The following is a 24,574-nucleotide window of genomic DNA, read 5'->3' as shown; positions in this document are numbered from 1 at the left end:
AAAAAAAAAAACCTTCCTTGGCTTCACTTGGAGCCCTTCCTGTCTTCTACAGAGCTCACTCAGACAGAGCCTTTGTACATTATGATACTCAGTAATTTTCAATACCTACCCTGAGGGCTCCTGTGAGTATACAACCTAGCGTCCCAAGGTTTGTGTCCTTCTTTGTACCTGAAGTGTTTATTAGCTAGTAAACACTTTAATATGTCACAATATTTGTGAAAGAAACTTCCAAGTTTTACTCAGAATGAGCCTCCTCTCAACATCTGCAACAACTCACCCTCTAGCATCTGTGGAGCAGTCTACTGAAACTTCTCGGCCACATCAGAAGACAGCCTGGCTTACTCTTAACCAGCAGGAGGTGGCACACAGGTTTCCATCAGTCTCCAAGATGCAGTTAAATGACAATGTAAAGTACAAAACACTATGTTCTAAGCTTCCTTTATATGTGTGATCTGCACAAGCAAAGGCTGGGCTTTTCTTTACTTGATGGGCTTTTGAGTAACTGGAAGATGAGGCTAGAAAGACATCATTCTCCTCAGTGTCTATGCTGTGTTTAATAACAAAGTAAAACATGTCTTACATTCTCTCTTGTCATATGTTTAAATCTTCCATGAAACTTGCATCTTGACCTTCTTTTTCATCTCCAGACTGCCCAGCACAACTCAAACATGCTTATTGAGCAGTTAATTACAAAGTCAATGATCTACTGCTAAGAATCACACAGGCACACACCTGAGGGCTATTAAAGTTCTCAGAAATAATGGGTTGGGGGGGGCAGTGCTGTTCATGGTAGAGCTGAGCATATGGAAGGTCTCAGATGAGACCAGCTTCATCATAACCATGACCACACACACACACACACACACACACACACACACACACACACACACACGCAGCATATTGTTTTAATGAATTAAAAATGTATCCTATAGTAATACCTTAACATGCTCTATCAGTCCTTAAGAAAAAGAAATATTGTCTCAAAATTGTATGTCTTAGTTTTCTCCATGCGCCTTGTATTCTACTTTGTTTTTACTGGCTCACGATACTTGTTACCTAAAGCTTATATTTCATCTATCTGTGCTACAGAGTGAGCTTAAGATCCATAGTGCCCCTTAGTTATCTAAAGTCCTAAGGCATGCTTAGATGATTCTACAGTAACAGTTTTCAGAACTAATTACAAAGTAGCCCTAAGGGGAAAAAGAACATTCCTAAGTATTCTGAAAATTTTACAGACTACTGACACTCCTCCTCCCATTATGAACAGGTATTCCCTGTGCTGTAGACTTCTTCCTCCCATTAGGAATACTGACACTCCTCCTCCCATTATGAACAGGTATTCCCTGTGCTGTAGACTTGGACCTTTACATATTTCGAGCCTACATCAGTAAAATATACTATATAAAATAAATTATATATTAGATAATATCTGGGAGTCCTTCCCAATCTAGCATTTGTCTGCTCATGACATCTTTGCTCCAGAACATCCTCAGGCATCCTCACCGTGTATATACAGTTGGACTTTTTAAACACTCACCTAGTGAAAAGTATCCTGAAGCACACCCAGCTGAAAGAAAAAGGAGAGAAAACACCCTTTTTTTCTGAAGCCATGACAAGCATTGTGTGTGTGTGTGTGTGTGTGTGTGTGTGTGTGTGTGTGTGTGTGTGTGTGTTATGCACATGAGTATATAGGTATGAAGGTATGTAGGTATATGCCCATGTGCATATATTCAGAGGCCAGACAGAGATACTGGGTGTCATTCTGTATCGCTCTCCACATTATTGCCTTCACACAGGTCTCTTGATGAACAATCAGCTTGCCTTTTTGGCTAGGCTCCCTAGCCAGAGAGCTCACAGGAACTGCCCATCTCTCTCTATCCATTGTTGGGATTACAGGCATGTGAAACTATCCTTGGCTTTTCATTTGGGTTCTAGGGATTTGAACTCAGCTTTTCATCTGTCCAAAAAAGCACTCTTACCTACTAAGCCACCTCTCTTGCCCCCAAGGTTTCCTTATGATGAAATCAACACTGGCTCCAGGCACTCCTGACAACTTGATCAGGGAAATATTCTCAAGCTTCCATTTTACTGACCTACCATTTGAACTAAATATGTTAATACCATAAAGTTTATCCCTAAATTCATCTGAATATTGTTAACTACAGGGGATTTCAAGCAACAATGATGAAGATCCCCAGTAATGATGAAGTTTATAAAAGTCCTATTAATGGCATTCAGTTCAATTCCATATGCTCTCCACAAATGTCTACTGCATCCAAAGTACTGTTCCAGGAGTTGGACAATTCTTTTCCCCTTCCACCAAGTACAAAGAAAGACTCTGAAAGATCTGGGAGTATAAGAACTAACAAGCTCCCATCTGCGCCCAGCAGGTCTATCCTTACTGGATTCTAGCCTTACGTCTAGGAAACCTTGCAACTGAGACCTTCAGTTCTAGTTTTCAATATGTCAGAACTGGACAACATGAAGACAAATTCTAAAGTCTTGGCTTCTCACATGACTATCTCCACAGCTACAGTGAGAATCCTAGGAAAGCTCAGTCCCCCTTCTGTGATGGCTCAGTTTCTCAATTCATATGATGACTCATGATTTCTACATTCAAGTTTTTATCTCTTAGGCTCAAGAGCCATGCCTACTTTTCCAGACACAGTGGTAGTCTGGCCTCCTGGCAAAAAAAAGGAGAAAAAGAGAGGGGGTGGGTTATCTTCCATCTCCTTTGTGGTTACTGCTGTTCCTGAAGGCAAGGGGGAAGCTGGAGAAAATTCCTGCGAATACCTTCCCTTATCACCTTCAGCTATGGAGGCAGTCCAGCCGGCAGTCCCTCTCAGTCTCACGGCTCTGCCACAATCTGAAGAATCCCCAAGCAGTAAAGACGACATTGTTGTTCTTCTCTGGAGCCATGGCTCACCGAGGAGATGGACTTTACTCCCAACCCCAATGGAGAACAGTTGGGTGCCAAATTATCCAGCCCCAACAACAAAAGAAAAAAAAAATCAACTACCCAATCAATGTGAGAACTGTTAGTAATTTAAATGTCATCCAATACAACTTTTACTCCAAGCATAAAGCTTCCACTAACCTTGTGATCAAATGTGGAAATTGAGACTCGCCAAGCACTCTGTTTCAATTTTCTAAGTTTCTTGTGGCTAAAGCAGTTTATTCTAAAGTGAGCTAACACTCCTGTTATTCTATACAGTAGTGATAGTCATGACTTTACATTCTCAGAAGTGAGATGTGTTCTTTTTTAAAATATCAGGCACAAATCCAACACCAGAAGAAGTTGAAAGTAGAAGTGTTCTCCAGGCAGCTGCAGGGGACACTCAGTATGTCTGCCAGGCCCTTCCCTACTGTGCAAGGATGCACCACAAAACCCATGAAGCTCTGTAGAGCACAACTTTAAAAGCACTGCTTTAAAGATAATTTGCATAAACCTATTTTTGCACATACCAGCCCCTAAAGATGACTGTCTTGTTTCCTTGAAAATGTTACCTGGTAAAATTTCTCCATTTCAGTGATATTTTCAATTTATGTTCTGTCCCCCTTCATATCTCCCAATCCTAATCATTCTCAAAAATATTTTTTAATCAAAATTGTATATGAGCATAATTTTGACCATCTGAGAATATAGCTTTTCTAACTACCTGACCACCAGATTTAGTTAACAGGAGCTTAATGATGAAGGGGAGCTGAGTGGGACCTTAAGGGTCATATGGTTCACATAGGCAGAGAAGAGAGAAGATAAGATTCCGGGCTGGGATACAGATCATGGCTTCTGCTCCACTCGCCAGATGTTCCCTTTCTCATTTTAAGCCAGATCTTATCTCTGTGAATATAGGTTTTTTGGTTGGGAGCAAATTAGTGGCATGATTCAATCAGAACCAGAGCTGCAACATTTCAATATTCTCATTGTTACCATAGGGAAAAGCGCATTGGATGAAGATGTTCGATAAATCTGTGGGAAACCTGTGTTATCTGTCAGTGGGTCAACATCTTGACAATAGCAGCCATATGATGCACATCCCCAGGGGTTTCAAATCTAAAGCCAACCCAAAGGACACCTTGACTGCAGAAAATCAATCTTTCATTTATGCCATGAGTAATGTAGTACACCCCATTTGGACTGTAAAAATAACAGCATTCTCAGGAAGATGAAAGTGCATCCATTAGGGAGCACACCTAGAGAAGCAAATATTAAAAGACCAAGTGCTTGTAGTTTTGAAAACTACATTCAGTACCATACTTCTTGAATTTCCTATTTGCAGTTAAGAATGCAAGCATGTCACTTTTTTTTACATAATGTAGTGTTTTGTTCAAGAAGAATGAGTTTTAAAGACTTCACTACACTCTGTTTTCTCTTAGGATGGCTCTTTACAGATTATATGGATGTTACTGAATCACTTCACAGGGTGAGGATTTCACATCTGTAACCCTCCCACACTTGAGGGTCTCATCCTAAATTTTAACACATGTTGCAAAGCTAAAGATTTTAATACATAAAAACAAAACAAAACACACCCATGCAAAGTCCTGGTCTTGCTAGCATTTGAGGTAATGGATTCAGACATTTTATTCCCGTTATTTTCTCTTTTTACTTCCTCTCAAAGGGAGATAATCTGAATTGCTCTAATCTGAAAAACAACAATAAGTGTAGCAAATACTTGACAATGAAGATGAAAGCCTCAAAAAACCTGTTACCTTAGCAACGGCAAGAATGTGGAAGAATAAGAATACACTGTCAGGGCATCATTGCAGACTCCACAGATTTGAGGCCTAAATACAGTCAGCTTTCATTAGCTTTTTGTTTTTCCCAGCAGGTCCTTGGACTTTGAAACAAAACCTGAATGACAGCTATGAGCAATTCCAGCCTGGCTCCTGATTAGCTATGCCAAACAAAACATCTCTCTGCAGTGTAAACTTTCCAGGCATCAGCAGCCTAGCCTCTGGAGAAACTATAATTCCTCAGTGAGACTCTGAAGGAGAGCTAGAAGCTGGGAGTGAAGGGTAGCCAGGAGGGGGATGGGCGACCAGGATGAGACCTTCCCCTCCACCTCCAAGTATTTCCCCAAATTAAAGCAGGAGCGAAATGACAGAAGTTGCTGCTATGCTGCTGTCGCTTCTCACTCGGACTTAGTGTATTTAACTCATTCTTTAATCCAGAGTATTTTATTCCAATTAACACTCACAACATCGACAACGTCTGTGCTTCCAAACCACTAATGTGTTTAACCAGGAAGCAATTCTGGGGCCTTGTTCAGATCAGAGGGAGCAATAATCAATGAAAGATACTCCAAAGAAGAAGGGGAAACAACATACAAACAAACAGATAATACCTCAAGTGGACAAAAACAACCTGTGTTGTTTCTCTTTATTCACTTTTGCTAGATCTGGACCTAAAATTACCGGCAGCAAAGGACACTGAACTGTTGCAAGAGGTTCCATTTGCTGCACTGTCAGATCCCCAAGGAACCGATTAGTAAGCTTCCTTCTTAAGAGCAGGCCCATGGATCTTGTAAAACCTCAAAGCACCTTTATCTATGCAAAAGAATTAGAGACTAGGGTTCCAGGCAGTCAACTGTAATTGGAGGCTTGGGTCTTAAAGTTAGAAGTAGTTTCAGGAAGAGTGGAAGCTCACTGTGCACTGGAGTGGCAAGAGGGAAGGCAGCTACAGGAGATGAGAGGCGAAGGAAATGCTTGACTGAATCTGCCAGCCATTCTGCCTCTTCAGGAGGGAAGAGTCACTACTTTTTTTGTTTTATTTCATGGCCACACAAGGAGAGAGGTAATAAGTAAGCTCTTGCCTTCTGCAAAGTGGCACTTAGCTAGATTCTGGTCTCTGCTACATATGAGATGGCCTACAGGAACTGCTGGCCGGCTTACTTGGAATGCTAGGCAAACGAAACTCCCTACTTCTAGTCCATAGCCAACTCTTTAAGAGACAGTTACAATGACTTAACAGGAGGAAAGCTCCAAGTTCCTAAAATCTGACCTGCAGACATAAGACAAGGAGGGCCACAGAGAACTAGCTACACAGCTGCTGCCTGAAAGCCTGACCTAGGGCTGGTGCAGCTCCTTAAAGCACGGAATGGAAAACTCCAGTGCAGACAGAGGGTTTGATTAGAAAGGCTTGTTAAAGAACCAGTCAGGGGCAGGGCACTTTGAAAATTAGACACGAGGAGAATTTCAGTTTCTTAAAACAAACTAGAAAGCTTCATTCCTAATTCTTTTGTTCAATGTGTCTCTGGATACCACCTCTCTATGTATCTATACAAAACTCTTGGAACCTTGTTGCAATTGCTGAAGACAGGATGGGGACCTCAGGACAATAGAAAGGCCCCTAATATATGTCTCTGCTTGCAATCCCAAACCAAACCTGCTGATTCAGCACAAAGTCACTACAGAATTCTTATCTTTAAAAGGAACAATCCATTGTGTGCCGGGAACAAAGAGCCATGCACAGGAAATCAGCCAAATCTAGGCCAGATGGTCACTGATTCAAGTTTCATTCTTACCATCCCCCACTCGCCTTGACACTCCAGAAATAAATTCAGATAGCTTTTCACTTATCAGGTAATATCCCTGTGTAAGGTATAAGGGCTTTCCAGTTATCTACATCTCCACCTCAATGGTATCTAATGATTGAAACACAATTCCCTTATGAGTTTAGAAAGTGGCCAGGTCACAGTTCCTGAAAATGAAACACCACTAGCAAACCATTCTCTATTGCCGACACGTGCCATGAAGTTCCACTGGTATAACTAAATATATCTATTCTAGTCTGTTCTCCTCCATGCAAAATAGGAAGGAAAAAACAAAATCCAGAGACAGATTCATCACAGATGTGTGCTGCAAGAAGTTATCACTGGGCATAACACTGCAAAAGTGTTATGGTTTATTTAATACAGTTACCAATAACAAGCTACCAATAAAAATTATTATAATAGACATTAATGCTAATTTTTAAGTTGAATTAAGAAACATAAAAATTGTGTCATAAAATACACATGTCAGACAAGCAGGCTTTGTTCCCCAAAGTAGAGCGGTAGGTAGTTGTGTTCTTTTCTTTTTTTTAATTATTATTTATCTAAAAGAGAAGCAACTGTTTGAAAAAGTAAAGGTCTAAGCATGGCATGGGACTTTGAGAGTGTCCATGTGTTGCATGGATGTGGGACGAGAAGGCCCCTCCTCTTCGTACCTCCTCCATACCTGCTGCCATTCAGAGAAGAGACTGAATTTAGAATTTGCTCCCTGTAAGCCTCAGGTGCTTGGAGGAAGAGAAGAAAAAAACTTTAGAAGCAACAAGAAAAAGATCTGTGTTTAATGGGAGAGGTACACGGAAGAATGGTGCTTATATTTCTTTCTGTTTGCAATGCCCCGGCATACTCCACCACAGCTCAGGGAGAACAGGAGAAAAACGGTCACTGATTTTGCTTACAAAATGATGTATCTGACTTTAACCCAAAAGAACCTGTGCCCTAAAATTCTACTGTATGCATACATTTCAAACCCCTATTGGTTACTGGAAAACTCAGTTTTGAACAGCAATGATTAGAGTAAAACATGAGGCATTGTGCCTCAAATCTGCACGCACATAATGAAAACTTCACTGTCAAAGTCTGATGTAAAGAAAAATTAAGACCCACAAAAAATGTTCAATTCACTCCTTTATGCTAAAATGGGGTTTAGCATAAATTCTTTTCTTTGAAAGGAACCCTTGACTCTTTAGGGGTTGGCTAGGGAAATATTTACATTTTGGGGGCTTAAGTAAATTTTATCAGCCAACAAATAGTAATCCCTTCAGTAAACTTTATAATCCTTTTTTATAATTACTTTGAAAATGTCAACGCAGGAGTACATTTTATTGGCACTGCAGTGTTACTCTTCCAAAATTAACATATAGAAAGGTGAGGGTAGATCAAAGAGGTTTGGGGGCTATTTGGTTGTTTGTTTTCTAACACAAGATAATCATGTGCTAGTAGGACAATGACTGAAGGAAAAAATGACTTCAAAATATGCCATCAATGGCAGCCCTAAGAAATGGCCTGTTTTATTGCAGGGAACTAGAAAGGAGCCTGTAGACCCAGAAGTCCCCTTGCATAGGAGGACAACGTGGCAGGCAGCTGACAATGCTAATGGTGACTACAGGATAAAAGCACAATTCCTAGAGCTCGAATCTTGACCGTTCACGTCAGTGGTAGCAGTGGTAAGTAGAAACTCTCTCGAAATCTTGCTTCCCAACTGTTCGTGTAGAATTTATAATCACGGGATGAGGCCAAGTTTTATTTAGGATAAAATAGATCCTAGATCTATATAGTTCATGCTGGTGTGGGTCATACATTATATCAGTGTGCTTATGTTGTCTGCAATAGTTATTTTTTGGCATCTCAGGTTTAATTTTATAAGATGTATTTCTACCATCTAAATTTCTGCTTAAAACAGTACTGTTTTTCTTTATAAAATACCACAACATAATATTCAGAATCATCCTATAAATTGCTTGGCTACTGTTCTTTTAAGGCATACAAATTAATTTTTGTTTTATTTAACTCTTGGAGACACTGTTAATGAAAGAAAATTGATAACCAATTAAGAATCTTTAAAAATAGGCTAGTTAAGTATTGGCTGTTCAATGTTGTTAGTTTTTATTTGTTTTTTTCTTTCTTTAATATAAAACAGAGATTTCAGTATTCATGAAAAAAATGACTATTCATGTTAAAATTCCCTTTACTTTTGAGCCCATCTTTAGAGTCCCTCAGATAAATTTACATTTAAATGAAACATACACAAAGGCCACTGGCTGCCTGCCCTAACTACCTCAAACACACCCATGCTGTCAGAGGTCTAAGACTTGAGTTCTTGGAGAAGAGAAAATTTGTGACCACACAACTATTTTTAAACAGACAGCTTCATAACCACTTCCTTGGGATTTATACAGCAATGCTTTAAAAATTAAGACAAAATTAAACTAAGTACCTAAGAAAGACAAAAGAAGATTGTACTCACAAAACCCAACTCGGACTCCCTGTGTGCAAACCAAGTTTTAATAAATAAAACTATATAAAAACAATAAATGTCTATATAATATAATAAACTAAAATCTTGCAGCCTAACTTCTGATCTTTTTCCTTAATGTGTTTAAAAATAACAAATAATAAGCAGATCAAATTAAGATTTAAAGCAGTTATGTAAGTACTGTGTTTTAATCATGTTAATTAAGCCTTTTTATTCTTTCCTCTTTGTTCTCTAACTTGGACTTTCTGCCTTTCTGTGGTCTACAAATCAGGTACAAAATTTAATTTCATTAGACTAATAGAAAACTTACAAATAGATAATATCTGTGATAAATGTTTAATTGATCTTATTTTTAAATTACTATACAGAATAAAAATATACCAAGAGCTAAGTTAGCACACAGTTTTCATTGATACCTCAATGCCTGAATTAATTATAAGAAAATACTTTAGGAACATGTAATATGAAAGAAGAGGGGCAGTAGTGAAGGTTAAAGGATTGGGGTGAAAGGTGGGCTGACTGAAAATTAGGATGTGTGAAGAAAAAAAAACATAGAAACTCACTACTTTGTAAGCTAATAAATAAGCTGATGATTTTTGAGGCAGAGTTTCTCTGTGTAGCCCTGAACATCTTAGAACCCACTCTGAATTGACCTCAAACTCAGAGATCTGCCTGCCTCTGACTTTAAAAATTAATTGTTAAGATTTTTTTAAGAACCATGCTTATGAATTTATTATTTTCTTCAAAATCTACATATATCAGTAGAATAGTAATATATATATATTACATATATAGTAATTATGAAGTCACCTTATGCAATTGTAAATGTGCTTTGAACACAGCCTGATGGTTAAAATGAGCTTTCATTCATTTTCTTTCTAATTGATAATTCCATGTGCATTAAACTTGTTACAGAAATGTCATCTCAACATGAGTACATGTATTAAAAATCAGCTTCTGCTGTATAATACAAACAACATGAATATTCCATTTCTCCTCCATCCTTCTGGGCTGAGTAAATAATTAAGTGTGAAAAGGAACTGAGTTGAGACTCCAGCATTCCTAGAACACCCAGATGCCAGGATATGTGGCCCTAATCCTAGCACTAGGGATATAGAAGCAAGTGGATATCTAAGCTTACCAGCCAGCCAGTCTAGAGAACTGGTGAGTCTAAGCTAGACAGGTAGATAGTAAGATAATAAAGTGGATGAGGTGGACCCTTGAGCTCTGAATCCGATTCCCAGGTCCCCATGTGGTAGAGGGAAAGAACCCACGCCTAAAAGTTGTCTTCTGACCTCCACCCCTGCACCACTGCCTGTACACACCCCCACACACGTACATACCGCATGCATACATCCACACACACCTATGCATACACAATTCCCAGCCCTCTCCAAAGGATGCCTGTCACAGTTGTAGTATCCAGGAAGCACCGGTGACTTAACAGAGCTTGGTGGAGCATGACCTGAGCCTCAGCATCACGCCAGTTGCTTCAGGTTCCAGTGCCTCGGAAACAAGTTTAAAGCTTAAACACAATTTAAAAAAAAAAATAGAGAGGGGTATATATTTAAACTCCATTAGGTTTCAGCTTTAATTAGATTCTCTTATAACTTTGGTGTGGAAAAAGGGAACAAATACCCTTACATATTATGCTGTGTAATTTTTATTGCATTAGTGCTGGCTTGAGGAATATCCTTCATATGAAACTAAATCTGAATCTACAGATCACAAGCCCCAGGACCACGCGTAATTGGCTGTCATTTTCCCCAGGGAAGGGACTACTCTGCATGTGTCTGTCTCTCTCTTACTTTTCCCATTCCAGCCACAGGTGCCTAACAAGGTCTTATTAATTTCATTCTAGCATTCATTCTCTGTCCAGTGGAGAATTCTATCATCACCACTGGATACCAACATCTTGCTAAGTCAGAAAACTATAAGGAAAAAAAAAAAACTTTTTCAGGAAGTGACAAATTCACTTGGGAAAATACTTACTTCTCACCCAAATGAAAACCGAGAGACAGTTTGATATTATAATTATTGTTGCCCTTAAAAAATATCACTACAGACTAAACACAGCATTTAATCTAAAATGGAGTTACACTGTCTATAATACATGAACTTTGGCTTCCTGCCACATACAGACTTAGGATAATCTACTGGAAAGAATATCTGAAACAACCCCACAATGCTTTGGTTTGGGGAAGCTTTGCCAATTTAAAACCTAGTCAGCAATATGAATTATAGCATTTATTTGCTATTAAAAAATGTTTCATTGTACAAAACACTTATGTCTACTATCGTTTTCACAGTTCTAGCCCACTATGTGGTATTATGACTATAAATGTATAACTTCCTTTTTTGTTGTTGTTTTTGTTTTTGTTTTCGAGACAGGGTTTCTCTGTGTAGCCGGGGCTGTCCTGGAACTCACTCTGTAGATGAGGCTGCTCAGATGCACCCGCCTCTGCACCTGAGTGCTAGGATTAAAGGCATGCACCAAGCCTATGTTACTTAAAACATATAAGTAAACTACTACATATGTAAGTTTGAGAATGATTTAAATATGCAAAAATTACAGAGAATTTTGTAAGAGAGAAATAAAATTAATCTCCCTTCAACCTCAGCCTCAGAATTGTTTTGGATTTATTTTCCTTGTTGCCAACCTTTATTCAAAAGATGTTACTAACCTAACTTTCAAAGGACTTGAGCCTTAGCCTGGTATTCCAGTGAAGGTATAAAGGTTATACTGCCCTATCTACTCTCCCTCCCTTCCCTACAGGGTTCTATGGACCATAGCCTCGATCTGAATTAAGTTTGGTTCAGGTCAGGAGGCTATATAGTCATAGGTGAAAACTAGCAGGTCTCAAAAGATGGTGTTTATTTGTTTATTAGTAAATATTTATTCTATGTATTTGTTCCAAGAGCTGCGGATACAAAAATAAAGAAAAGGAACAACTCATCTGCAGTTTTGGAGTCTTGATTCAAACCTGGTGAGTGAACCCAAGGTTTGATCACTACTGACTACAATACAGCCATGCACATACAGCCTGGCTCCCCTGGGGAGGGAAGAGTTAACATGCTCTTCAGCACACACCTACCCCAACTTGTCTTCCTATTTTAAGACATAATTACTCTCCTTTGGGTCTTATATACACAAAAATGTCAAGAGGATGATGTAAAGACGGAAAGATGGCTCTGAAATGGAGCAGCCTCTGTCTGCATGCAAACTTAACACTTACTGCCTAGCAAGCTTGTGACACAGTGTATCTTCTTGAGCTTCCCTTTTCTTTTTCCTTTTCTTTCTTTCTTTGTAACTTTAAAAATAAAAATTTCACAGGTTAGAAACAATGTATGTACAATGTGTGAGACACGATCCATTGGCCTTCATTAATTAAATCATCAAACAAGAACATTAAAGCTCTTGCAAATTATTACATTCTATGAGAAGATTAAGCAGAGAATACAGGGGTCACAATGTCTTTTATGGCCAACTTTCAAAAGACAGTATTTTGTGCATATACAAATATTCTATTCTCCTTTCCCTCCCTCTGCCCTCACCTATGCTCTGAATAACAGATATGCAGCAATACTATGCATTATGCTATTCCTAAACCAATCCTGCTCCAAGGCATCATCTAGACAAGGCATACTCCTGACTCAGATGTCTCTACAGCAGTATCAACCCTTTAGAATAGCTGAAATATCACTGAACCCCACACTTCAGACTTAACCACTTTGGTGGATTATCCAGATGGTCCACTTAATACCTCCCAGTCACAAAAAATTCCAATTCAATTTTTCACTAAGAACATTGTCAAAAGTACATCATATTTAGCCTTTGATCCCTGGGAGGGGGTAGCCTAATTGGTGAGCCCCAGATCCCTATGAGAAATACTATCTCAAAGGAGGTGATCAGTGTGTCTAAGGATGGCACCTGGGGTTGTCATAGGCCTATAATATACATCTGCACATATACACCAAACATTTTTTAAAGATTTATTTATTCATTATATGTAAGTATACTGTAGCTGTCTTCAGACACTTCAGAAGAGGGCATCAGATCTCATTACAGATGGTTGTGAGGCACCATGTGGTTGCTGGGATTTGAACTCAGGACCTTCGGAAAAGCAGTCAGTGCTCTTAACCACTGAGCCATCTCATCAGCGCCCAACACCAAACATTTTTTTAATTAATTTTCATTTAAACAGCCATATTTGTTCTAAATTTTAAGGAGAACATTTTATGAGAGAGAAACAAGAATCTAAGATATGTTCAGAATGTTCAGATAAGATACACAGGCAGAGGAGAGAATTGATCAGCTTCTTTAGAATTGAGGTTTCCTATTAGATTATTGTAATGTCAGACTATGAAAAGCCTTGAAAGGAACTAAGGGAATTAGGTTTCATGCTAAAGACTGCCAACTGCCTAAACAGCCACTTTCTCGCCTTCCTGACTATTAACAACCCCCAAATTCATGTATGTTTATCTCAGAGCAGAACTTTCCGCCAGGTCCTGGGAAATCTCATAGGTTCTTACATTTTTAGAGCATTTTCCTTGTCAATGGGCGTGTGATAAATTTTTAGTCAAGGAAATTTGGGCATCTCTTTAGGGATTTGATTAAACGTTCTTTAAAACAATCATTTAAGTAGACATTGTAGCACAAGCCTATAATCCCAGTCCTTGGGAGGCTGGTTTATAAACCAAGTATCAGGCCAACCAGGGCTACATAGTAAAATCCTATCTAAATAAATTAATAAATAAAATCATTTTTCTTTCTCTGCATTCAGTGAGAACTAGGTGGCCATTTAAATCTTGAGTATGCTGCAAAATGCTGGAATAATAAAAACTTGCTGGACCAAGACAAATTCCAAAAAGCTGCTAGTAGAGTGCCTTACAGACTCTGGCAACCAGGTGCAGGGGTCCATGCCCGTAATTCTCGTACTCTAGAGGCTCAGACAGGAGGCTTCGGAGTTAGAGTAGCCTGTGCTACACAGACAACTGTCTTTCAAGAAAAACAAAACCAGATACATGAACAGAGAACATCACACACATCTTTTGTGTCTGCTGTTGACTGATTACTCTGTTACAGCGCTTTGGGTATGTTAGTGATCGAGCAAATGTATTTCTGTTCAGTGCACTTGCTCTTTCTTTTGCTACACACAGCTGATAGTAGACAGTACTCTAAGGTTGAAGATGTTTTCCTTTGGAAAAGGCTGTGAGGCTGCTGGTGGGAACTGATTTTAAAAAGATATTCAGATCCTTAAAATGGCATGGATGGAAAAAAACCGATCAGCCGAAAGAAAGCTAGACAAAATTAAAACACCTCTGCCACCCAGAGATCGTGGTAGAGATAAATCTACTGTACTAATGTTTTAAAATATTTATATATTTTGATGACTTTCACACAAAATAGTACTGACCATTTTTAAGACTGTCAAGACTATAAGCAATGCTCCTATTCAGACCTTTCATTGTAGTCATGTTATTGTTCTACTTAAGATTCTATTTAAGGGATTAGAGAGATGGCTCAGTGGTTTAAAGCACTTGTTGTTCTTGCAGGGGACCTGGGTTAGATTCCTGACACCTACATGGTGGCTCACAGTCACCCATAACTCTAGTACCAGGAGATCGGATGCTCTCTTCTGACCTTCTCAGGAACTAGGCAGACACGTGATATACATACATATATTGAGGCAAAAATATTTATGCACATAAATAAATAAGCAACTTTCATTTTTTAAAAAAATCTATTTAAAATCTAAACATACTAAAATATTTTTCTCCCAATTTTGAGTATTTAGTATTTTTTGGAAAATGGAAAAAATATTGTAGTGTGGTTGTTCTACATTGTTTGGCATTAGCTGTAATTTCAGCTATGAGAAAACACTGGGAACCACAATGAAACAGAAGTCAAGCAGAGCAAGTCAGGTGACCTTGGGAAAAATCACAAAACAAAACATGGTATTGCTGTCTCGCTTCTGGCTGTAACATCTAGTCCCACTCCATTCAGAAATGACAGAGAACCCCCTCCTGAACACAGAGTGCACTGCAATTTATATCACATTTTAATATTCAGGGGAGGAGGTAAATAGGATCAAAATACATTGTATGAAATTCTCAAAGAGCTAATGAACATATAAAAGCCATAATTTCCAGAGAGTGTAACGCAGCAGTAGCAGCAGTGGAGTCCTTCCCAGCATGCATGAAGCTCTCAGTCGAGTCCTTCCCAGCATGCATGAGGCTCTCAGTCTAAACCTCAGCACTGATAAAAAGAGCTAACCTAACAACAGGCATTTTCTAAACTTTGCTTTAGTTTTTGGCCCAAGTCAAAAAGGAATAAAAGTCATTTTCTCTCAAGTGCTCTTAAGAAACAGAAAACCTTGGTGGGGGAGGGTTAGGTTCCATGGCTCTAATCTAGATTTTAATAGGAATTTTAGAACAAAATACCTGCATAAGTTTTTCAGTGAGGAAACAATCTAATTTTTGACATTTAAATGATGTATATTAATGTTCTATATTAATATCATCAAGTGGTATAGCTTATTATGATTTGTCGCTAAATTTCCAAACAAATAGAGCTAGGCATTTTTCATATCTACTGACTATTTCGAATTGTGATTCTATAAGCAGTTAACCACATTATTTGTAATTTATTTTTAAAGTATCACACATATTTTAAGGGAGGGAGAGATAGCGCGGAGGTTAAGAGCATACTCGGCTGTTCTGGCCAAGCACCCTGATTCACTTCCCAACATTCACAGGAGGCAGGTCAAGACTGCTGTGACGCCAGCTCCAAGGGGCCCCATGCCTCCCTGGGAGTGAGGGAGGGAGGGAGGGAGGGAGGAAGAGAAGAAGGAGGATAAGATGAGAAGGAATGGGAAGAGGGGGAGAGAAAGAGAACTCAAGAGCCAGAACAAGTGAGGAAGAGTGAGAGAGACAGACAGAGACAGAGAGAGTCTACAAGCCTGCTTTAATGCTAGTGAGGCAACTTGGTGGTTAGCAGCTCTTGCTGCTTGCTGATGCCTGACATGCGAGTTCTGTTCCTGCAACCCACATAAAGGTAGATAGAGATGGAGAGAACTAACTCCACGCAGCTGTTTTCTGACTTTCACATGCAAACCACAGCTCACATGCACCTATATATACACAGAGAGACATACACTAAAAATAAAACCTTCTTTTAAAATGAAATGACTACTAGCTTTAAAAAACTTTGATATGATCCTAGTACTATAAAAGCACTCCTGTTGGTAAATATGTACATGTATATAAAGATTCGCAGATATATAAAAAAGAGTAGCTACTAACACACTATGGTGTTGATTCCAAGATTTACTGATATTTAAGACCAGATTTAAAGATGGTGGAAAGAAAAAAATGGAAAAAATAAATCATATAACAGATTTAAGTTCTTCCTTAAAAGGTGGGATGGGGTGGGGTGGGGGTACACAGACAGGTGACATGGCTCAGGGCTTGCTAAGTAAGCCTGATGACCTGAGATCGATCCCTGAAACTCAGGTCAACGTAAAAGGACCCTGCGAAAGTACCACACACTGTGGTGTGCTCGCATACATACAAACACACACACACACACACACACACACACACACACACACTTACATAAATAAAACTTTAAATTAAAAAGAAAAGGAACAAACTTGGAGGAGATAAGGCAAAACTGTCAGGAGACATTTCCTTGGCTCTCTGATTTGGATACATTTGATAGTGGTAGTCCTGTAAATACCATGAAGATGTATGAATAAGCTCAGTGAAACAGTGGCCTATATCTGATTTAATGACATAGTAAATAAAAGAAGTGATGCTCCAGTCACTTCTTCTCTTTCACACTGGAACCTGCAGCCGTGGCAACTTCCCATCATCTATGCTATAAAACCAAGTCTATAGGGTGATATGTTGAGGGAGATCTAACTTTGGTGTCCAGGAAAAGCACTAGGGAAGTCTTACAGAGCACATTCACAGGCTGCACCTCAGAAATGTTTAGTCAGGAAGTCAGGACTAAATTTCACAAGCAAATGTGACAAGTATTGACCCTGAGACACGGTGACCTTGGGCATGTTTGATTTCCTTCCAAAGAATTCACAGCTGCGGCACAAGAGCGAAGACAAGGAACTGATGCAAGCCCCCTCTCCGGTCTCATCTATGGACTCCCAAGGGCTCAGTCCCTCACCAACCCAGGTCTACACGCAATGCTGCTTCTGAAGAGTGCAACCTCAGGCTCGTCTCTTTCTCTTCTCTTTCTTCTTTCTTTTTAAACTTTTTGTTGATTCTTTGTGAATTGGACATCATGCATCCCAATCCTTCTCATCTCCTAATCCTTCTATACCTGCCCTCCAACACTGCAGCCTTCCCCTGCTCCAAGAAAACAAAAACTAATAAATGAACAAAAAATTCTCACTGCGGAAGCTTTGGTGTGTCGCAGTGTGTCACACAGCATACCCTTTTCCCAAACAGCTTTACTAGCAAATGTTCATTGCAATGGCCTGGTTCAAAGCCTCTGGCTTCTGCTACACCACTAATACGGGATCTGCATGGGGGACTCCTCTCAGATATCTTGTTGCCACCCAGTGTCAGCTTTGGATCTGCAGGACCATCAGGCTCTGCGTTTCTCTCTAGCGCATCACTGTCTAATATCTGTAAGGCCCATGTCTCGATCATTCTCTGTCGTTTAGCATTTTGATTATCCCATAGAGTCACTTAATTTCAAAGTGGCATCCTACAGTTAGAACAGGGACTTAGATAGAGCTCAGGAGTTGTAACTCAGTCATGTGAGAAAGATGCAGCTTGAGGGGTGCACAGATGGAGGCAGAGTTTGTAAATTCACAGATCCTTAGTTCCTGCTAGAGAATCTCATTCAACAATAGAGGGGAGGCGGGGCTGTGGATTTCTAACAAGAACCCACAGGGAATGGCTGTGTATGTTTTCAGGAGGATAGGCTCCCTAATTTCTTGTACCTAAGCTATCTACCTAAATGAGCAAAATTATTCTATCATAGATATTTTAATTTAATGGATTCAATATAATTTTCACAACTATTTACTGCTGGCTGATTTTTCTTCCTTTTAACCTGGTGTTTACATTTTTCTAAACTGTATACTCTTTTTAAACATATATTTATTAATTAATTTATTCACTGTGTGTGTGGATACATTATATATGTGTAGAGGTCAGGAGACAACTCGTAAGAGTTGGTTCACTCCTTCCTCAGGTCATCAGGCTTGGTGACAAGCGTCTTTACCTACCAGAAACTTTTACTCTTAATTTTGTTATATACTTCTGTTGCATTTGTTGGGGAAAAAAAAAAAAAACCTTCCTTTTTCTTTGAAAAGGAGTCTTGCTAAGAAGTTCAGGCTGGCCGCCAGTTCCAGATCCTCCTGCCTCAGGCTCCTGAGCACTCAGATTACAGCTGTGAGCCACCACATCACGCCTAATTGTTTCTTTCCAACAAATTCCTAGGAGGGAAATTTCTAAGGAATTTAGTGCCCTCCAACTGAACTTACTCCTACACAGGAACTGTTCTTATTTATACTACCCAGCATGGTAGTCAGCAACCACACGTAGCTCTTGAGCACTTAAATGTGACTAGCAGGGTTGAGAAACTAAGTCTATTTGAAGGTGTTAATTAACTCATGTTTAATTGACTACCTGTGGCCTGGGGTTACTGTCTTACAGTAGGCAGTTGATTAAGTCACGATACATGATACCAAATTACTTTACAGAAAAACCTGAATTTTTACCTCCACTCTTAGTAAAAGATAATAGCCAATTCTTTACCTAATAGACAACACAACTTTCATCTATTGAAGTTTTATGATCTGAACACTGAAAAATGCATGTTACTCGTTTTCATTATCATGTGATGAACAACATCATTTCTTCTGCCATCACAAGTTAGTATATTTTTACCCTCATTACTTGATACTGAGGATGGAAATGATCCAGCTTCCGGATTTGTTTGTTGGGTCAATTTTTTGTCTTTAAAAATCCATTGCCAACATTTAAGTCCATATAACAATGTGAACTTCATGCTTTATCTAGCCTGTTAAATGGCCCGGCCACCCACAGTGCCCAGTGGCTAGGGCAACAGTTGGAGGAACCTTTGAGGTTTTGCCATCTTCAGACTTTCTTAGCCAGTTCATCAATGCAGCTGTAACAAGGGTTACTATTTTACAAGTATTCTGCTTCATCCCACATGTTAGTGTTTGGCCCATCAGATGTCTGAGTTTGTAATTCTTGCCTGAACTACATTTTAAGAGATTATATGTCAAATAGTAGCTAGTAATAATAGCTAACTTTTATCCTGTTTAGCATGCAAAATGACCTGATGACCTTTTGGATCTATTCACAACTGACACTTATCTGGTAGAACACCTTTTTAGTGGGTTTTGCAGTTTCTTTCTCCCTAGAACAGTCACCGAGCATTATATAGATTGTTAAGATGCAGACTGAAAGCCTTGCTTCCCAGAGTTTCTAACTCTATAGATTAGGGCTTAGACTGTGCACCTCGTTCCAGGCTCTATCATATTGAGTTGAAGCTTTCTCAAAGCCTACAAGGGGTGTTCTAACACTCCTAAAAGTGTTGTAACAGTCAGTAATTTTGACAACATAGTACAAATGTGTGGGCCTTTTTTCCTCCTAGAAACAAGTCCACATTCTTTCATTTTATCTTTACAACAGTCCTTTGCAAAAAGTTGGTCACTAAAAGTAGTAATTGCTTATCCCATTTTCCAGAACAAAACCAAAGAAACTCCTGAGCACACAGAAAGTTAGAAGAGCCACATCAAGAAAGTGTCCTAACCTTGTAAATAACAGTGAAGTCAGCAACACGGCCTAGGCTTGAAGTCTGCGTCTAGAGTGATCATCAAAACAGAACCATGCCCAGGAACAGAGAAGGCAATCCAAGACATGATTCCCTGAAGCAAACATTCCAAAGAGGGTTGATTGCCAATCACCATAGTCTACGGTGGGGAGGTCTGAAGAGAGTCCTAACATACAAGGGAAAGACCGTTCTCATCTGCTTTGCTGCGTACAGACAGGACAGAAGCCATACAGTAACCAGTGTGTGGCAGAGGTAAATACAGAGTTGTGACTGTGTGACTTCACATCTGGACTTGGAGGAGTGGCCAGTCAAACAAGAATGGGGGAAAAGAAAGAGTACACAATAGAGCCCTCCTGGAGCTCAAGGCACAAAGAGCAGCTTTATCCACACTGGGTGTGTGTTTGCCAAAAATATCAGGGCTGCTGGCGCTCCAGAACTTACAAGGGCATGCTTTTGTGTGGACTAAGCTACCTTGACTGGAGAAGAGCTCTAGTCAGGGGGGTATAACTTCACGATCCATTTGTAGCCTAAGAGGTCAGAAATTGTCTCTCTCTGATTTTTTTTAGAAGTATTCTCAATTGAAAAAAAAAAAGACCATAAGTTGTGACCCTAATTCTACTACTTGTAAGGAAAAGGGAGAGTACTTCAGGAAAAGGGAGAGTACTCTTGTCATTTTAATAAGACTTATGTATGATGCTAGACATTAATTTTAACAGTGACTTTCCCAAGTTTAAACCAATGACAGCTAGAAAGCATAGGGTGAAAACAAACCAAACCACAACTGATCTGGAAAAGGTTACTGAATGACTTAACGTACTCTGCATGAGTGTTGGAACTGACTTTGTTTACGCAGCCATCTTATAACCAAGCACAAAATCATGGAAGCAACGATTTGCCCACAACTCCATTTAGAAAGCCATAGCAATGCTGTAGGGCAACTCTTCCTCCCATGCACAAGGCTGAAACTGCAAACTAAAAATGGATTCAATTTTACCATGACCAAATACTAATAATTTAATTGTTTCAAATTACCAGAAATCTGTAGTTTTCCTAATAAAAGGAGAACATTCATATATGTTTTCATGTGTTATTTCTTTTAATCTTAACCTTTTAGAGAACTACCATGATAGATTTAGAAAGTTAAATTCTTAGAAAATAAGTAACTTAACCAGTATTCTCATTATATGTTATAGCTAGATTTGAACCTAGAACTTCTAACCTCGAAGCCATCCATTTACAACCACACTATGTTGCCTCTCTGAAAAAAAATCCTAAGGACTTGAGAAGTAGGGAAAGGCAGAGGAAAGAAAGGCTGATCCGGAAGGAGGAGGAACAATGTTTATAGTCATAAGGATGGTCAGATTTATTTCATTACTGCAAAATCCCAAGTCTTAAGCTATGGGGGAGTTTGTCAGTAAATCAAGATTCCTCAAGTGCGCTTACGAATGTATTCTAATAATGTATTATCCTAGCATCCCCACGAAGCATTTTCAAGATTTTTGCTGTCGTCCATTTGTAGAACAGACCTCCATCTTAAGAGCAAGGATCTTGGCAATCAGTACCCATACATAGCATGCTTTCAAATCCCTTAGCTGAGGCTCCTCAGAGTGACACAGATGAAATGTCTCTACTTTCACAACTTTATAATCACTCCCCGTTCAGTTCAGATGCTGGGTATGATCTGAAGTTTTCTGTCCTATTAAGAATATGAATGTACACTTACACAGTAACCAAAATATCATAGCTGTAAAGAGTATTTCTAGCCTCAATACTCTGGAGAGTTACTAATTAAATTGCCAAGACTCTTTGAGACAGATGAACTTCACTTCTACTTCACCACAAGAGAAAAGTAACAATTTGGGAAGAGTGGTTTTCCTTAAAACAGCACCATGAATTGTAGAGAGGATTCTCCCTCGATTGGTGTGCAGCAGAGGCCCTTTAAGCCCCAGAGTTGACCTCTACCACCAGCAAAAACAGATATTTTGTGAGAAAGTCAAGTCGCTGTTCTCCAAAGATATCAAATCTTAAGAACAGAAATGTACTTCAAACATCTCTAACCTCTCCTTTATGAATCCACCTCCAGAATATTCTTATCATCCCAGTGACTATCTGCAGTCCAGTAGCTATTCTGATCTAGTCTTAGAACACCTCAGCTATGTTAGCAATAGAACTTAGGAGTCAGAAAGATCCTTGAAAAGCTACCTGGCAATTCCTTTACTTAACTAAGGGGACAGGAGCAGGAGAACATTGCCAAGAACCGTACTTTTTGTGCTTAGTTTATGGCAAATCTAGACCTGAGATAAAGAGATCTTAAACTTGGCCTCCACGTGTCTCTTGCTGTCTATAGTGTGTGTGTGTGTGTGTGTGTGTGTGTGTGTCTATGTGTGTTTGTAGTTTGAACCCAGAGTCTCAGACCAAGTGCCCTACTAATGAGCTATGTCATCACCCCTTTAAAATGTTGTTATATATGTTATGCCAATGGGGGAGTACAAATGTCTACTTGATGTTTTCAGAGAAACATTCTGGTGGACAAAGTAACCACCATTTGCCCCGCTTCTCAGAGGTTCAACTAGAGGGAGATAAAGGCTCCAAGAACTGGCTGAAGGAATAGTGCTCCACTTTGCACTGAAACATTTGTTCTAAGATTTTAGCTTTCTAACTGATCATCAACGTAGCAAGTACCTACCACAGGCCAAATAAAAGTTTAGGTCATCACAAGAGGACACCAACTTGGTAACTGCTATCATTAATATACATATGCATCTAGATATGAGCAGTCTTTACTTATATTCTACTCCCTTTCTCTTCTATTTCCATTTGAACAACAATTGATCATATAAATTAACAACTATAGCTGCCTCCCAGAGAAAGGACTAGGGATAGAAGAAGGAGTTTAATTCGTACTGCACACTCTTTAATGTTGCTTGAAATTCTGCTATATCTCAGTATTTATTAAAGTTTATATTTCCTTTTAAAATACATACTTAAATGCATGTAACCTTACTACTAATTTAATGAAACAACTACTCTAAAGTTTTCTCTTTTAAATGAGTTTTTGTATTGCAATTTCACCAGTTTTCAGAAAAAAAAAAAAAAGAATCAAAACAATAACTAAACTCAAGGCAGAATTTCAGACCAGAACTCAACAGAGGAGCGAGTGGTTTTTAAGAGGAAAATTCGGTTAAACCCTTTTGAACTGCTTATATCTAAAAGGCTGTTTAAAAGTGGGATTTGAGGACGGTTTATCAAGAGAGGCAGAGTGGAGAATCTCACAGTTTCAAAAGTAGAAATCAAAATTTGTTTTTATCTGGTCAGGGACACGGGTCCAGGATGGAGTCTATAGAAGAAAAAGGAACACAACTCAGTTCTTAGCTTCCTGGAGCAAGAACCCTCTCTGTCCTGCATGTTTTTTTAGGCTTGCTTTCAATGAGAAACTCCACGAAGTGAACACATGATCTCCTTTTAATGAAGCTCAGAAGGACTTCAGGACTTTAACCGCCCGCCCACCTTCACCCCGCCTGGCCAGGGCACTCCTCACCTCACCCGTATATTTTCACGGTCAGCTGTCAACGCAACCCTTTGTGTCCCATTCAGATTGAGAGCAGATAGGAACCTCTCTCAGAGAAATTGAAATGATGACCGGAAGACGCGCGTGTGACGAAGTGACATTTGGCGTGGACCCCAGCGAATGCCTGACCGCATCTGGCTACTCTCAACTTCCCCAAGCCCGGCTCTACCCATCCTCTGCGCGGACACCTCCGCGGCTCGCTTCTCGCCGTCCATCTAGCCCCCAGGGACCGCTAGCCGTCCCCTCGTGCTCGGGGAGCGGCCGGGACGCTCCCCTTCGCCTTCGCCGCAGCCTCCTTCACCCCGCAGCGCAGAGGCCACCTCCCTCCCCGCCACAAAGGCAGCAGCGGAGCCGGAGTGACAGGCCTGTGGCCGCAGACGGCGAAAAGAGGGAGCCAGGGACGGGGACCGGGATGGGGTCTGTTTCCCGCTGGCACAGGCGCCTGCCCGGCCGCACGAGTCTCTCCACTCCCGCGCCGCCTCCCAAGAAGAAAGTCCACGGCCCTGAGCAGGGAAGGTGTCCAGCCCACCGAAGGACAGGCCCTGCCCGCCACTGGGTCCCCGCGAGTCCCCGCAGCAGCTCACCTGGCCCCGGCGGGAGCGGGGGGCAGAGGGCCAGGGTGGTCTCCACGGCCGCAGGCGATTCCGCGCCTCTGCTCCGAGGGGCTAGCGCCGCCGGTGGCTGGCGTCTCTGGGGCTTGGCGCGGGCTGCGCGCTCAGTTCCCGGGGGCGGAGCGAGGCGCCACCGCGGCCGGAGGCGGATTCCTCAGGTGCTGCCCCTCCTGCTCGCCCCCCTCCTCTCTTTCCCCTCCTGGCCTGAGCGCCCTGGTGGCCTTTGGGGCTCCCTAGCCCTTCAACCCCTGGAGTTTCGGGGAACCTAATACATGCCCACGTGCTGCGGAGCCCTACGTGCAGCCTTCACGTTTGGGTTTGAGAACTCCAGCGCGCGGATGATGTGTGGCCGCTTTGGGATAGAGAGGTGGCAGTGTGCTGGGGGGCTTCTGGGAAGAAGGATTGCCCCCTAGTGCTGCTGAAGAGCTTGGTCAAGAAGCACAATTATTTTCTCTCAGGATCGTACTTCATTCAGAGTGCTCTCAAGTCACTGGGTGACTTCTTTGTCACTGTATTTAGGGACAAAGTTTCATT

General features: G+C 40.4%; 1 protein-coding gene across 2 annotated transcripts in view; it reads right to left on the bottom strand.

The window, feature by feature from the left end:
* Positions 1-24,361, bottom strand: part of Greb1l (GREB1 like retinoic acid receptor coactivator) — a 265,485-nt gene extending 241,124 nt beyond the window's left edge. The window contains exons 1-2 of one of the 2 annotated variants that reach the window (XM_031364954.1): positions 24,014-24,361; positions 1,538-1,567 (exon numbers count right to left, since the gene is read on the bottom strand). The gene's annotated coding sequence lies outside the window, so the exon portion shown is untranslated. The remainder of the gene's footprint in view (positions 1-1,537; positions 1,568-24,013) is intronic. The other variant, XM_031364953.1, reaches the window with a different exon arrangement.
* Positions 24,362-24,574: the final 213 nt, after the last annotated feature.

This window comes from Mastomys coucha, unplaced genomic scaffold (assembly GCF_008632895.1).
Source record: "Mastomys coucha isolate ucsf_1 unplaced genomic scaffold, UCSF_Mcou_1 pScaffold13, whole genome shotgun sequence".
NCBI classification, from domain to species: Eukaryota; Metazoa; Chordata; class Mammalia; order Rodentia; family Muridae; genus Mastomys; species Mastomys coucha.
Note: the sequence above shows the minus strand (reverse complement) of the source record. Positions and strands in the feature narration are given on the sequence as shown.